The 14,682-nt window shown below is 49.6% G+C and overlaps 2 long non-coding RNA genes across 4 annotated transcripts in view; both read left to right on the plus strand.

Annotated features, from left to right (window-relative positions):
• Positions 1-16: 16 nt before the first annotated feature.
• LOC309849409 lies at positions 17-472 on the plus strand. Its single transcript, XR_014303691.1, has 2 exons — positions 17-203; positions 317-472. It is a non-coding gene; the product is annotated as an uncharacterized lncRNA (long non-coding RNA).
• Positions 473-7,208: 6,736 nt separating this feature from the next.
• Positions 7,209-14,682, plus strand: part of LOC309849405 — a 111,206-nt gene continuing 103,732 nt past the window's right edge. For all 3 annotated transcript variants that reach the window (XR_014303685.1, XR_014303686.1, XR_014303687.1), the window contains exon 1: positions 7,209-7,472. This is a non-coding gene — a long non-coding RNA (uncharacterized lncRNA). The remainder of the gene's footprint in view (positions 7,473-14,682) is intronic.

Below are 14,682 nucleotides of genomic sequence, written 5' to 3' on the forward strand. Positions count from 1 at the left end.
CCGAGGCCTCGCCCCACCGCGCGGCGGTGGCCTGGGCCACTAGCGAGGGCTCCGGGAGGTTCGGGGCGGGACGTCAGTCGCGGGTGCGGCGGGTGTTCTCTGGCGGCGAGTGAGCGGCGGGGAGCCGCTGCCGCTGGGGGGAGAAAGGCCCGGACGGAGGATTTGTGGAAGTAGCCGTGAAACCCGCAATTTCTGCCTCAGAAGTACGGCCCGCCCCTCACTGTCTATTGTCCTTCAGCACGTTGTAGCCTGAACTTCTAAAACCTCCCTTGAAGATGTGTGAAACAATGAATGAAAAAACGTGTCATTTCCGTAGGTTTTCCCACCGAGGGGCTTCTCCCCCCGCGCCCCCGCCGGAGGGCAATGAAAGCTATAATAAAAACGTAGGAAGCTACGTTTAGTGACACTTCGCTGACACCGGGCCAGCGCTCCCGAACATCGTTTTGTTCATGTCAGCGACCACACCGTAGGACACCCCCCTTGGACGGGTTTAAGTAGGATCCAGAATTTAAGCGGACCTCGGACTCCCCCACCACGGGACGCCGCGGATGGTAGGGCGCCAAGAGCCATTTTTCCGAAGGGGAAACTGAGGCCACGGGATCCCTGCTTCTCCAGGATCTTCGAGGAAGTCCAACCTCCCAGCCTGCCTTTGGCTTGCAGTAGGCCCCCCGGAAGGCTCTGGGTTTTTTGTTTTGTTTTCTAGGAATATTTAGGGAGTTCGTTTCTTCCTTTTCTGAAAAAGTGAAGAAACCTCAGTAAACCCTAATGTTACATGGATTTCGATCCTTGGAACGAAGTGAGACGGAAGGAGGTTAAAATAGAAGAACGCAAATGCGGTTCTCTTGTGCGTGGCATCTAATCGGAGTTCCTGGAACCCACGAAACCCCGAGGCCCAAAGAGAGAGAAACAAACGTTCTCAAAATGCCGAACAGGGGCACCACCTAGTGGGGCCTGGAGACTCATTGTCCCAAACCAGCGTAGCATAGTCTCTAAATCTGAAAATTTCCATCCGAGGCTCATTTCCGTGTGACTAAAAGTCATATTCCCTGTTCTCATGCCTCCAAGTAAAATGTCCTTAAAGAGTCAAAGGATTTTCACTTTGTAAACTAAGAATGTGTCTGTTTGGGGAACTTTTAGCGTTGCGACCAATGTTGCTTGAGCTGCTCAATGACATCAATAAAACTTCCCCCGGCTCCTAAAGTTATTCTAATTTCATAAATAAGCTTCTGTGGGTTTTTTGACCCTCCAAGCCGCACCCCAGCAATCCTGCTTTCCTACGGGTTTGTGTTAGGGCTCCTGCGGAAGCTTTTGTTTGAAGAGAGTTCCATGGCAACAAAAGTTTGGACTAGATTGCTACTGAGGTCCCTTCCAGCTCCGTGATTGCAAAATTCTACTGAATAATCCCTGTTCTTAGTACTTATGTGGACACCCTAGACCACTTTACTGCCCTGAACATTCAAATGGGACTTGCCCCCACAAGTTTTCTTGCCTCATTCTGAATCACTGCTTTGAGAGGAACACATCTCTGGTTTCAGACATACATACCTCTGTGAGCCAGCCTGAAGCATTCCTGCTTCCCTTCCTGCTCCTGAGGCGGGAAACAGAAGCTTCCTTTATCTTTAGCCTATTGTTCCCATGGTCAAGGAAGGAAGGGTTCCTTGGAGGTGCTGAAGCTTCATGGATCTCTGACTTTAGTGTTTTAAACACTTTCCAGTATTTCTGCAAAGAGCCCCTGTTTCATAACAGTCTGGCTGGGTTAAAACAATGGGGTAGGTTAAAGTCCAATAAAGGAACTAACAGGAGCTTCCTCACCCTTTCTGAGCTGATATCTTGTGCCCTCTTGAGCAGCTTGAGCAGCTCCCATATGATTCATGTCCTTCCTTCCCCTCTAAAGCCCTGCTCAAAAGTAGTTCAAAATAGCCCTTATCTTTCTCCACATAGCTAAAGCCAGATTTAGCTAACGTGGATTAGCCAAATATATAAGATGCCTGCATGACCTTTGAAGCTGGTTCCAATGTATCTGCAAAATCAGGAAACCAAAAATGGCGCTATTCCAGGGACTTCAGAAATCAATGGAACATTCCGAATGTGATCACAGCTGTTTCAAATGCATAGAGTAAGAAAATATCCCTGTGGCCATATTCACCTTCAATTTTGTGACGAGATAGCTGTCAGTAGGTTAAATTTAAAATAGTTTCATTGCTATGAATTATTCTTCACAGCACGCTATGCCAATACATAATATGACATATGAATCAAAAAATTGGAAAGCATTTAAAAAAAAATCATTTGGAGGCACGCCTGGGTGGCTCAGACTGTTAAGTGTCTGTCTGCCTTCTGCTCAGGTCATGATCCCGATGTTCTGGGATGGAGCAATGCATCAGTCTCCTTGATTGGCAAGGAAGCCTACTTCTCCCTTTCCCTCCACCTGCCGCTCCCCCATTTGTGCTCTCTTTCTGTCAAATAAATAAATAAAATCTTTAAAAAATCATTTGGAAAGGAACTGTGAAGCTTTCCCTTTTCCCCCAACTGTATTGACCTCAAATTTACCTGAGCTCCAGAAAATGCACCTGCTATTTTTTTTTTTCAGAAACACAGAAATCTAGCTCATTGAAACACTAAAACCATGTCTTATTTTTCTGAAACCCTACGAGTCTGCCTGACCAGACCCTGGAAAGGCAGTTCAGTTTTTTCCAGCTCTGCATTCAGGGGACATTTGAGGAAGTTAGGGCTTGGAATTGGGCAGATGCCTCGTACCCTTAACTATCCACTCCCATTACACAGGTCCCCTGACACCTTCCCTTGAATAGGTCTCTGGTTACCCTGACCTTCAAGGCCCATACATGCACAGTACACCACTTAAGCTGCCCTTAGGCAGCGGGTACCCTACAGGCCTATAGAAAAATGACCCATCCCTAATCATTGGCATTGCCTCAAGAGTAAGAGAGAGTACACCCCCAAACTCCCCCGGGACCTGCTCCCCATAGGGGTCCCCCGTTCTTGCTACAATCAAGTCTTCCAAGTGTGTGTTATTGGAAGATACCCTGGCCAAGTTGCCGAGCCTTGCCTTAGCAAGGCAGTCCATATTGCCCCAGCTCTGCTTTGAGCAGGAATATGCACATTGTGTAGATTAAGGCTTGGAATTAGGTAATGCTAGATATTCCCAGCAGCCCACTCTTATGACCCAGACTTGCCTAACATTGTGCTTTTCCCTGTCCCTCACTCCCTGACCTGTGCTACCAGGGCTTCTGTGATCCACACCCCTCAGCAGGGCTTCAGCAGCCTACGGAGCTCAGGCCAGATGCAAAGGACCTAAATGTGCACAAAGGCACCTGAATAGCTTCTAGGATGGAGGGTGGCCACCATTTGAAAACTGTTGCTAGCTTTAAACTAGCAACAGTCTGTCCCCTTGTAGACTCACTCTCTGCTGGAGTTCTGGGCATCTGCAGCCATCATGGATCCCAGGTGGCCCGTTTGGCTTCCCTCCTGCGGCAGTGCCCCAGTACAGGGTGTAGACTAGGCCTGTGCAGGCATAAAGGGAATCTGGAACAGGGCAAGTGTCCTAAGAGTCCACGAGAGTGGACTCTTGTGTTTATAAGGCATCTGCCAAATTCCAAGCCCTAACCTAAACAAATATGCTTATTCCCCCTGGAAGCAGAGCAGGAGGAATTGGACCGTCTTGTTTAGGATGGGTACAGGGGTGTGGCTGGATATCATCCAATAACAGATACGTGGGAGCCTTGATGGCTGCAGGAGCCCGAACACCAGCGGAAAGTAAGTTCAGGTGAAGACTACTGCCATTCCAGTGGCCACCTCAGAACAGTTTTCAGTGTTGGGCTACCTTCACCTTTGCACCTACGAAGATGGTTGCCGATAGGTGCTAGCTACACAGGCCTGGAGAGCTTTGCCAACCCAAAGGTGGCTGCTGGAACTCATATGGTGCGTGCACAGGACGTGAAGGCCAGGGGTGCAGGCGACTAGGCCCAGGGCAAGTGTTGGGAAGGGCCGGATGACAGGAGGAGCCCTAGGAGGTAGAGCACATCAGCCCAATTAAAGATCTACCTTCCATTATGGATGATTCACCCCAAGGCAGAGCTGGAGGTTTTTCAGCTCCCTTGACAGGGTGTGGCCTGGTGGCAGGCAGGACAGGGTGTCCTCTATTAGGAGATGTCTAGGAGTCTTTGATTCTGGTGAAGCCCAGTACCCAGCAGGCAGCAGGTCCATATGGACTGAGGGCTGCCCACTTGCAGCTGCCACCTCAGAGCCATTATCAGAAGGCTACTCTGCTGGTGGCTAGGCTGGTAGCTGGGTGGGGCCTGACCAGAGTTCCATATGGTTGAGGGCCACGCCCACTCCAGCCCGGCTTGGGGGGGGGTATGTCCTGCGCATGTGCAGGCAGCACTGCTCAGGGTGGAGGGAGCGCCTGACCCCGGTCAGCGTCTGGAAACAACTGGTTACTGGAGCAGGCTCTTGGGGTTACAAGGTAGCTGCCTAATTCCGAGCCCTAACCTACCCTATTGCACATATTGCCACCGAAGGCAGAGCTGGAGTATCTGAACGGCCTTGCCAGGGCTAGATCATGGAGGCCGGTCAGGGCATCGTCCAAGAAGAGGCACCTGGGAGTCTTGATGGCCGTGGACGCCTGGGACCCCAGCAGATAGGAGGTTCGCTTGGGGACTGATGGTTCTTCTTTTTAGGGACTGACTCAGACCAGTTTTCAGGAGGGTGGGTTCCCTCTAACCGTGAGGCTAGGCAGGGGGTTGACGAGGGGCTCTAACTTTAGAGGCTGTCAGGCCTGGCTGCCTGAAGGTGGCTGATGGTATTCAGAACGTATATGAGCCAGTGGCACAGAGGGTGGTATCAGGCACCCCAACAGGACAAGCATGGGAGCGGCTGGGTCACAAAAACAGTTATTGGAAGTACCTGACATTTGCCCGATTCCAAGCCTTAATGGGCACAAAGGCACAAAAGCGCTGGAGGAATCTGGATTGCCTTTCCAGATCCACCCAGGAGGGCTAGCTGGCGTTTCCTCCAATAGCAGATGCCTGGGAGCCTGATGGCTGGAGAAGCCCAGGACTTTATAGGCACCGACTGTGGTCAGTTTAATGGTGCCACCCCAGAAGATTTTTCAGGGGGTGGGTTCCCTCAAACCTGAAGGAAATTCATGTAGTTGGCCTCCCACCCAATTACCCAATTTCTAAAGGCCTGGAGGGCCTTAGCAGCCAAAGGCCTGCTGCTAGGTTGAGGACCGGTAATGTGGGGTATGGCCAGGCCACAGGAGGGGGCTATTTGGAGTATCTGACTGACATTCGCTTAATTGCAAGCCTTGACATATGCAAATGCACGTATTTCTGCTGAAGGCAAAGCTGGAGTAGATGGACAGGGCAGGTGGCTGACTGGGGTCAGATACCTGGGAGCCTTAATTACTGGGGGAGCTTGACACCATTACTGCCATTCAGCTTATTGGGTTCATGTTGGAGTTCCAGAGGGCCTGGACTGTCCCCAGCAGCCCACAGGTAGCTGCCAGGGTGAAGACTGGGCGTGTGTGGGTTGCAGAGGTCAAGGTCGCTAGATACCTGCACCACATCGATGTTAGGCCACAGGAGGGAGATATTGGGGGTATAAGGTGCAAGCCCAAAGTGCAAAGCCCATATACCCATTGTGAACCTTTCTCCCAAAGGCGGAGCTAGAGGTTTTGTGTGTGTGTGTACACATATATGTGTGTATGTGTGTGTATATATATGTGTATATATATATATATATATATATATATATATATATATATATATTAGATTTTATTTATTTGGGAGAGTGAGCAAGAGAGGTGGGAAGGGGCAGAGGGAGAGGGAGAAGCCGACTCCCCTGCTATGGGAACCCAGACTTGGGGCTGATCCTAGGACCCTGGGATCATGACCAGAGCCAAAGGCAGATGCTGAACTGACTGAGCCTCCTTACATGGATGGGTTCACTGTCCCACTTTCATCTTCAACCTGTATTTCCTAAACCCCAGGAATTCAAAAGAGCTAGAGATTTTTTAACTGCCTTGCCAGAAGGAGCCTGGCTGTTCATACAGGCTTTCCTCTGTTTGGAGACACATGGGGGTCCTGGTTCCTAGAGAAGGTGCGACACCATCAGGCAGCAAGTTCACATGCAGAACAACTGTGCCCTTTTGTGGCTTTCAGCTCAGAGTGCTCTATGAAAGGTGGGCTCCCTCCACAATGGTGGCTGTGCAAGTGGTTGGGGCCTGGCTGGACTATCATGAACTTGAAAACCTGGGTCTGCCCAAGGTTGATATATGGGATGGTTACTGCTCAGGTGTGGGTTGCACAGGTTTGGGTAGCCCAGGACCTGGGAGAGGGCAAGTGTCAGGAGAGGCCGCGCCACAGGAGAGGACTATTGGGTGCACCTGGCATCTGCTTAATATGAAGGCTGAAGCTCCAAGAAGGTGCATATTCCTCCTAACGGCGGAGTTGAAAGACTCTGCGCTGCTTTGCCAGGGTGAGTCTGGGTGGGTTTCTGGAGGTAGCCACTAAATAAGAGACCCCTGGGTGTCCTGATTGCTGGAGAAGCACGGGACTCCACAGGCGGCCAGTCCAGATGGGGGCCGACTGCCATCCTTTTGCAGCTGCCCGCCCCCCCGCCCTCCCTAGTGATTTTCAGAAGATGGGTTCCCTCTGCACCAGCAGCTTTGCACATGCTCGGGGCCTGGCCAGACTTCCACAGGTTTGGAGGGCCTTCTGGATCTTAAGGGGTGATCTGTGCATGCACAGGCAGGCAGGTCAGGGTAGCCGAGGATGTCAGCAGGGCAAGTGTCGGGAGAGGCCAGGTCAATGGGGAGGGCTCTGGGGATTACAGGGCTTCGGCATAATTCCAAACCTAACCTATGCAATGCACATATTCCTTGGGAAGGCCTAACTGGAGTCATCTGGCCCGTCTTGCCAGGCCTGGGTTGTGCGGGCTGGCTAGGATAGCCTCCAACAGGAGACACCTGTGAGCGGGGATTGTGGCAGAAGCCTGGAACCCCAGGAAAAGGCGAGTACGCATGGGCACTGACTGTGGCCAGTTAAAAGCTGCCACCTTAGAAAGATTTTCACGGGGAAGGCCCGGAGGCCAATCAAGTGCTCGGGATCCAGCGGGAGTTCCACGGACCTGGAGCGCCCCCTGCAGGCCAAAGCCAGCTGATCCAGGGCGGACTGCACATGCGCGAATCGCGCAGGTCAGGGCCGCCAGGCACCTGGAGTAGGGCAGTATCAGGATAGGCCTTACGGTAACAGGACGCTGCCGTTGGGAGTACCTAGTGTTTACCTAATTCCAAGACTTAAACTACACAAATGTGTATGTTCTCCCTGAAGGCGGAGCTGGAGGCATCTGGACTGACTTGACAGAGTTGGATTGTGCAGGCTGGCAAGGGTCACCTGCAGTAGAAACACGTGGGAGCTCGACTGGCATAGAAGCCCTGGACCCAGCCGAGAGTAAGTGCACTCGGGGACTGTTACCCATTTGGCATCCCCTGAGACCCGTGTCCGGGGGGAGTGGTCCCTCTCCATTTTGAGGCTTTGCAGGTGGTTCCAGACGGGCACCAGCTTCACAGGTCAGGGGGCCCCAGTGCCCAAGTGTGACTGATGGGGTACAGATTGTACACGCATAGGATGGTCACGTCAAGGTTGCCAAGGACCTGAAACAGGGCAAGTACTGGGAGAGGCTGCGTCCCAAGACTGGTTTTTGGAAGTACCCGACATCTACCAAATTCCAAGCCTTAACCTGCACAAAGGTGCCAATTCATGCTGAAGGCAGAGCTGGAGGAATCTGGGCTGCCTTGCCAGAGTGGGGCACGCTTCACTGCTGGAGACAATAAGGGACACCTGGGGGCCCCGATTACTGGAGAAGTCCGGGACTCCACCAGGCAGCCAGTCCAGATGGTCTGTCATCAGATTAATGCTGCTGCCTCAGAATGATGATCTGGGGGGTGGGCCCTCTTCACCCTGGAGGCTTACAGGGGTTTGGGGAACAGCCTGTGCTCCCCAGGCCTGGAGGGTACCATCCGCTGAGGGCCGCTGACCGTGTGCTCTACCGGCCCAGCTCAGTCGCAGAGGTCAGCATAGCCAGGGAACTGAGTCAGGGCAAGCTTCAGGAGAGTCTGAGTCAAACAGCAGGCTATCAGGGTACGTGGCATCTGCATAACTTCAAGGCTTACCTTACACAGATGTGCATATTCCTGCTGAAAGTAAAGTTGGAGTAAGATGGAGGGTCTGGCTGGCTGGTGGGGGTACCGTCTGATCAGAGACACCTGGGAGCCTTGATTGTTGCTGAAGTCTGAAATACCAACATATGGTATGTCTATGCAGGGACTGACTGTTGCCCATTTTAATAGCAGTCTCGATCAGTTTTGGTTTTTTTTTTTTAAAGATTTATTTATTTGACAGAGATCACAAGTAGGCAGAGAGGCAGGCAGAGAGAAAGAGAGAGAAGGAAGCAAGCTCCCGCTGAGCAGAGAGCCTGATGCGGGGCTCGATCCCAGGACCCTGAGATCATGACCTGAGCCGAAGGCAGAGGCTTTAACCCACTGAGCCACCCAGGAGCCCCTCTCTGATCAGTTTTGGGGGAATGGGCTCCTTTACACTTGAGGCTGTGCAATTGATAGGGAATGGGCCCTGGCTCTGTAGGGGCAGATAGCCCTGTTCACCCAAGGGTGGCTTTTGGAATATGTACGGTGCAGGTGTGGGCCGTGCAGGTTGGGGTAGCCAGGACCTTGTACTCAGGGAGACAGGGCAAGTGTATGGAGAGGCCAAACCATGGGTTGGGGATAGTATCTGGCATATGCCTAATTCCAAGGCTTAACATTCATAAAGATGAATATTTCTGCAGAGGCCAATTTGGGGAAATTTGGACTGCCCTGTCAGCAGGGGCCAGGTGGGATGGCCAGAGTACCCTCCGATGAGAGACACCCGGGGGCTTTGATTGCTGAAGCCCAGGACCTCGTTAGAAAAGTCCCCCAGCTGGTCTGAATGGGGATTGACCATCACCAGGTTCAGCAGGAACCTCAGATTTTCAGGCGGTGGGCTCTCTCCACAGTGGCAGCTAGCAGTCTTTCAGGACCCGTCTGAGTCCCAAGGGCTTGTGGGCGGGGGGTCTGCCTGAGGCCAGCTTACAAGGTGTGGACTACACACGTGTGGGGCTCCCAGATCGGGGTGGCTGAGGATCCAGAGCACACCAAGTATCTGGAGAAGCTGACTTACTGGAGCAGGCTCCTGGGGCTACAAGGCATCCTCCTTATTCCAAGCCCTAATTTATACACATGAGCATTCCCTGATGGCCGACCTGGAGGAAGATGGAGGGGATGGGCTGGCTAACCGCGGTACGCTCCAATAAGAGACATCTGGGACGCTTGATGTTGCTCAAGTCCAAAAGAGCAGCGCACACGGGGAATGACTACTGTCGCTTTCTTTTTTGTTTTTTATTTAAATTCATTTAGCCAACATGTACGGGAGATGTGGAGGAATGGTTCCCTACCCCCAGAGGCCATTGAGGTGATTGGGTTCCGGCTGGAATTCCACAGGCCTGGAGCGCCCCCTGTAGCCCAGGAGAGTCTCTGCAGATCAGGGTAGCCGGACCTGGGAAGGGGCAATTCCGGGCAAGGCGGAGCCACAGGAGGGGGCTGTTAAGGATAGAAAGCCATGGCCTAGACACAGGACCTACCTACTCGTAGTTTTCTCTCGGAAGGCTAAGCAGGAGGTTTTCCAACTGCTTTGCCAACAGGGGCTGGGCCAACAGGTTGGGGTATCCTCCATCAGAGATGTGGGGATCCTGGTTCCTAGAGAAGCTGGGACCCCATCACCTAGTAAGTTCACACGGGGCTGGTTATTGCGCATTTGCAGCTTTCAGCTCAGAGAAGTTTTGGGAAGGTGGGCTCCCTCTATGCCTGTGGTTATGCCAGTGGTTGGTGCCTAGCCAGAATTTCACAAGCTTAGTGGACTGTAATTCCAAACCTTAAGCTATACAAATGAACATTCACCCCATGAAGGTAGAACTGAAAAAATCTGGACCACCTTGCCAGGGCAGAGCTGGGTGAGATGGCTGTGATACTGTCCAGTAAGTGACTGCTCAAAGCTGTGGTTGCTGGACAAGCCCAGGACCGAGTTAGGCAACCAGTCCAAGCGGGGGCAGTCTTTCACCAGTTTAAAGCTGCCCCAGAAAGATTTTCTGGGGGTAGACTCCTTCTACCCTGATACCTTAAGGTGGATGAATTCAAGCCAGAGTTCCCCAGGCCTGGAGTGTTCTCTGCAGCCCAAGGCCGGATGGCAGAGGGAGTATTGCTCACGTGCAGGATATGCAGGTCGGGCTAGCCAGGGACCCAGAACAAGACAAAGTCGGGTGAGCCTGGGTCACAGGAGGAGACTTTGGGCATACCTGGCATATTCCTCATCCCAAGCCCTAACTTACATATGATCCATATTCCCCTTGAAGGCAGAGCTGGAGGAATCTGGAATGCCTTACGAGGGTTGGACTGGGCAGACAGCTTCTAGTAAGAGATGCCTGGGAGCCTTGATGGCTGCGGAAAGCTAGGACCTCAGCAAATAATAAGTACACATGGGGACTGTCACCCATTTCCGTGGATCCCTCAGAACAGGTTTTGGGAGGTAGGCTTGAGGCAATGCAGGAAGTTAGGGACGAGCCCTAGCTCTGTAGGCCTAGAGTGACCTGGCTAGGCAAGACCAAGGCTAGGCTAGCTGGGTGCAGGCTGTTTACGTCAGGAGGCGCAGGTCAGAGGAGTCAGGGACCTGGTGCAGGGCAATGTCAGCAAGGCTGCGTCACGGGAACAGGCTATTGGAGGTAGCTGGCATGTGCCTAGTTCCAAACTTTAACCTGCACAAATGCACGTATTCCGCATGAAGGCTGTATTGTTTTGGGAGGCAAATAATACTCAAAGACTAATTTTGTTTGCCAACAATGTATTTAACAAAGGTTCCCTGTGCGAATTGCCCAAGCCAGTAGCATATAAGAGAATGTCTTTTCATTAGATAATATGAAAATCACAGACTCCAAACCAGTGTTAGATTGATCACACGATTGATCCAGGCAAGGAGAGATGAAAAGAATGAAACCCAAACATAGCTGAGGTGTGTCCTTATCAGAGTTGGTGCTCAGGAGATACCACTTTGTCAACCCAGAGCTGAAGCCCAGCTGCTAGTGCAAAAGGGAAAGTCTCGTGTTGCTAGAACACATAGCTAGGGAACGAGGATCTGGGATCAATGAATAATGTGATTTTTGCAGGGATGCTAGATGGCTTTTGCCCCTGCCTGTGAAAGAGTCCTGTTTACAGAGGCAGGAACTCATTGCCCCCAAGGTCTTCAGGAGTCCTTTTAGACCAGCCACGTATAGCCTTGCCCAGACCATACACTCTCCTAGTTCTCATGGACTCTCAGTGTTGATAGTCTAACGTCCCCTTGCTGTAGCTGCTGCTTCATATGTTTTCTATTTGTTTATTTATCTGTTATGTATTATTATTCTTTAAAATTAACATATAATGTATTATTTGCTTCAGGGGTACAGGTCTGTGATTCATCAGTCTTACATACTTCACAGCACTCACCATAGCACATACCCTCCCCAATGTCCATAACCCAACCACCCTTTCTCTACGCCCCCACCCCCCAGTAACCCTCAGTTTGTTTCATGAAATTAAGAGTCTCTTATGGTTTGTCTCCCTCCCCGGTCCCATCTTGTTTCATTTTTTTCCTTCCTTCTCCCCATGCCCCCGGCCCTACCTCTCAAATTCCTCATATCAGAGAGACCATATAATAATTGTCTTTCTCTGACTGACTTATTTCACTTAGCATAATACCCTCTCGTTCTATCCTCGTTGTAGCAAATGGCAAGATTTCAGGGTTTTGATGGCTGCATAGTATTCCATTGTGTATATATATACCACTTCTTCTTTATCCATTCGTCTGTTGATGGACATCTGGGCTCTTTCCATAGTTTGGCTATTGTGGACATTGCTGCTGTAAACATTCAGGTGCACGTGCCCCTTCAGATCCCTATATTTGTATTTTTAGGGTAAATACCCAGTAATGTGATTGCTGAGTCATAGGTTAGCTCTATTTTCAGCTTTTTGAGGAAGCTCCATACTGTTTTCCAGAGTGGCTGCACCAGCCTGCATTCCCACCAACAGTGTAGGAGGGTTCCCCTTTCTCTGCATCCTCTCCAACATCCGTTGTTTCCTGACTTGTTAATTTTAGCCATTCTGACTGGTGTGAGGTGGTATCTCATTGTGGTTTTTATTTGTATTTCCCTGATGCCAAGTGATGTGGAGCACTTTTTCATGTGTCTGCTTCAATGTGTGTGTTTTTTTAATGTTTTATTTATTTTTTTAAAAATTTCTTTCGAGTGTTCCAGAATTCATTGTTTATATACCACACTGCTTCATATGTTTTTAAGGTAAGCCTCCAGGGGGCCCCTCAGCACCTGAGCTACTCCGTTATTATGGGTGAGAACAGACAAGACGATGACATCCAACAACTTCACACAAAAGCAACATTCAAATAAAGTTCACATCTAAGACCAACTTTATTTTTGTCTTTGTCATCAACAAGTGGATTTGAAATCCTGTCAGACCAACAAACCAGAGTCTTCCCTGTGCTTTCAAATTACTCACACATTAATTAATACTAAGGGTCTAATGTCCTGTACAAATCCAAATGCATAAAAATATCCATTTACTCTGTGATTTTTCGTCACTTACGGTGTTAATCACAAGCAGTCCTATTCGGAGAGCATTTTTCCTTCGACAAACATTCTTTCACACATAATTGAATGGCCAGTTTAAACAATGATATTACTAGTGTGATCAATTTAAGCATAACAAAGAACTCTTTAACGTGGTACCACATTTAATCTCCAAACAACCAGAAGTTAAGTTATCTGAACCACTCAGTTTAACGTCCTAGACAAATACGTTTCCAAGTGAAGATCATCTTTATAAGGCTCCAGAGGATGCAAACTTGCACGGTACTGTCAAGCAGGTGTTCAGTTGCCGTAACTCCAGCATTCAACACGGCCATTGTGTTAGGGAATACATGTGTTCATTCTCATTTTAATTCCTGCAAAGTTATTTTGATTTTTATTAATCTTCCAAATGTGTCTTGACTTAGGTTTTCTTTTTTTTTAGCATCTTAATTTAATTTTATTTTTTTCAGTGTTCCAAAATTCATTGTTTATGCACCACACCCAGTGCTGCATGCAATATGTGCCCTCCTTAATACCCACCACCGGGCTCACCCATTTCCCCACCCCCCTCCCTTCCAAAACTCTCAGTTTGTTTCTCAGAGTCCACAGTCTCTCATGGTTTGCTCCCCCTCCAATTTCCCCCAATTCACTTTTCCTTTCCTTCTCCTAATGTCCTCCATGTTATTCCTTATGCTCCACAAGTAAGTGAAACCATATGATAATTGACTTTGTCTGCTTGACTTATTTCACTCAGAATAATCTCCTCCAGTCCTATCCATGTTGATGCAAAAATTGGGTGTTCATCCTTTTTGATGGAGGCATAATTGTGTATATGGACCATATCTTCTTTATCCTTTCGTCTGTTCAAGGGCATCTTGGCTCTTTCCACAGTTTGGCAATTCTGGCCATTGCTGCTATGAACATTGGGGTGCATATGGCCCTTCTTTTCACTACGTCTGTATCTTTGGGGTAAATAACGAGTAGTGCAATTGCAGGGTCGGGGGTGGCTCTATTTTTAATTTTTTGAGGACTCTTCACACTGTTTTCCAGAGTGGCTGCACCAACTTGCATTCCCACCAGCAGTGTAAGAGGGTTCCCCTTTCTCCACAACCTCTCCAACACTTGTTTCCTGTCCTGTTGATTTTGGCCATTCGAACTGGTGTAAGGTGGTATCTCAGTGTGGTTTTTTTTTTTTTTTAAATATAATTTTTTATTTTTTATAAACATATATTTTTATCCCCAGGGGTACAGGTCTGTGAATCACCAGGTTTACATACTTCACAGCACTCACCAAAGCACATACCCTCCCCAATGTCCATAATCCCACCCCCTTCTCCCAAACCCCCTCCCCCCAGCAACCCTCAGTTTGTTTTGTGAGATTAAGAGTCACCTATGGTTTGTCTCCCTCCCAATCCCAGATTCTTTCATTTATTCTTCTCGTACCCACTTAAGCCCCCATGTTGCATCACCACTTCCTCATATCAGGGAGATCATATGATAGTTGTCTTTCTCTGCTTGACTTATTTCGCTAAGCATGATACGCTCTAGTTCCATCTATGTTGTCGCAAATGGCAAGATTTCATTTCTTTTGATGGCTGCATAGTATTCCATTGTGTATATATACCACATCTTCTTGATCCATTCATCTGTTGATGGACATCTAGGTTCTTTCCATAGTCCCCTTTGTGGACATTGCTGCTATAAACATTCGGGTGCATGTGCCCCTTTGGATCACTACGTTTGTATCTTTAGGGTAAATACCCAGTAGTGCAATTGCTGGGTCATAGGGCAGTTCTATTTTCAACATTTTGAGGAACCTCCATGCTGTTTTCCAGAGTGGCTGCACTAGCTTGCATTCCCACCAACAGTGTAGGAGGGTTCCCCTTTCTCCGCATCCTCACCAGCATCTGTCATTTCCTGACCTGTTGATTTTAGCCATTCTGACTGGTGTGAGGT

The sequence above is a fragment of the Mustela nivalis genome (assembly GCF_964662115.1).
Source record: "Mustela nivalis genome assembly, chromosome: 16".
NCBI lineage: Eukaryota > Metazoa > Chordata > Mammalia > Carnivora > Mustelidae > Mustela > Mustela nivalis.